This window comes from Perkinsus marinus, assembly GCF_000006405.1.
Source record: "Perkinsus marinus ATCC 50983 genomic scaffold scf_1104296928812, whole genome shotgun sequence".
NCBI classification, from domain to species: domain Eukaryota; phylum Perkinsozoa; order Perkinsida; family Perkinsidae; genus Perkinsus; species Perkinsus marinus.
In genome coordinates this window covers 1-1897 of record NW_003216701.1, presented here as the reverse complement: position 1 = coordinate 1897, position 1897 = coordinate 1, and the positions used below count along the sequence as shown (strand labels likewise).

The window sequence follows — 1897 nt, the reverse complement described above, 5'->3', positions numbered from 1 at the left end:
CGTAGTGTCCCCACATACCTGTCCCTGGCCACCTTGTTGTTGGGCAACCATGACCATCCCCAGAAGGGGAGAGGCCTTTCCTGGTCTTCGCCGATCTTGGCCCTTCTTCACAGCACGCGCAACTCCTCTCGAGCTCCGAAGACGACTACCAGCACAAGCACCACGACTAGAGGACGATGTCGACATCAACAATGATGAAAGCCTCTATCGCCCTCAAATGGGCCTCTCATTCAGCCGTTCTAACTACAACGCAACTGGATAGGGTCAACTTCATAAGTCGTATCGAGTTGAACATGTCATGGTACTTGCTGATCGTGGCAGAAGCCTGTATGTTCATCAGGTCCTCGGGAGTCCTCCCCTCCTAGGAGGGAAAGCCGAGCAATGGTATCGGCGGCATCAGTGTTGAGATCAAGTATCTCGCCGATGAGACTCCACTCCTGACAAAGCCAACATGAATGAGGGAACAGCGAGGTCAACGAGCTGCCAACAACAATAGAACAACACGGGGAACAAAGTATCATCAGAGATTAGATTAGGGTATTATATAAAATCGAATATATAGAAGTTTTACAATACTCCAATGAATTATGAATAATTCTGTATCAACCCAAGAAGGAGGCTGCGACAGGTCGCAACGGTGTTAGTGCTGAAGACGACACCCAAGTCAAAGGAGTGTTGCTGAGTGGCATTAGAAATGCGACTCACTCGAGTTGAGAAGTCTCCATATTGTGCTAGTTCAGATGGATCACAGCCTAGCAGCTCTCTAGAGGGGATCCGCTGCAGACCGAGAGGTGGTCGAAGCCATGGCGGCTGAATGGGAAGGAGCGCGTCATGGAGGATCAGAGGATTTGCCGACTCACTCGAAATTGTCGATTCCTAGGCCGTCCCTGTAAGCCCTTCACATGGTACGAGTAAACCATGACCTACCAAGATGCTCGCTGTGTGGAAGGGGAGCGCAGGACAAGGGGGACTTACGGCACTGCTCCGTTCCGAAGCTTGAACAAAGTCGAACAAGAGATACTTCACATCGCGAGGACTTCCCGGATAGACAACCTACGAGACTCTACCAATCCAATCACTCGATCACTATGGCTCTGGTGGCTCAATCGGATAGAGCGTTGGACTTCTAATCCAAAGGTTGCGGGTTCAAGTCCCGCCCAGAGTAATTTCTTCCCCTCATTCAACTGATTGACTGAATCAACTTACGCGCGCGCTATTAACAAATCACGTAAAATGTGTTCCCGAGTTGCTCACCATTCTCGAACCTCCACCATCTGCGCTCCCATCGAGCTCCCTACCGCGATAGGAATCAACGTCCCTTCTCCCCCGAATTCCATGGTGTCTCACACGGCCTTCGAACTGCTCTACAACACCCGACCAATACGCTCGGATCTCCTCTACAGTGTCTTTGTCTCTCCCCCAGCGCATACGATCTTCACAGCATCTCAGCAGGTGCTTGAGGGATCGCCAGAAGGCAACACTGAGGCCCCTGAACTCGTGTATTCTCGGCTGGACAAACTTCAAGATAGCGTCTAATTCGAGGAGGCTTTCTATGGGTGACGTGGGTGTCACGTTTTGGCATGCTTTTTCCATCATCATGACGAAGCATTGTTGGTCGCTATTCGACCGATTCATCCTCCTTCTTTCGGCCCGCTGACCATCAGTTCGTGAGAGATCCCTAGCGGACCTAAAACCCTTCTTGCGACGTTTCAACTTGCCAACTCCGCCACTCCCATCCCCAACGCCCCCACAGTTATCACCGCCCGTAGCCCTCCCGACATTTCCAGAGCCTTCAACGGCGCCATTGATGGAAACACTGCCATCACCACCCCCTCTACTGTCGAGGCCCCAGCAGCTATCCCCCCGGCATTCCCAAGGGCACCACCAGCCGACCCCC

General features: G+C 52.2%; 1 non-coding gene across 1 annotated transcript; it reads left to right on the top strand.

Moving 5' to 3' along the window:
• The first annotated feature begins 1091 nt into the window (after window positions 1-1091).
• Window positions 1092-1165, top strand: Pmar_PMAR023998. Its single transcript has one exon. It is a non-coding gene; the product is annotated as a tRNA-Arg (tRNA).
• Window positions 1166-1897: the final 732 nt, after the last annotated feature.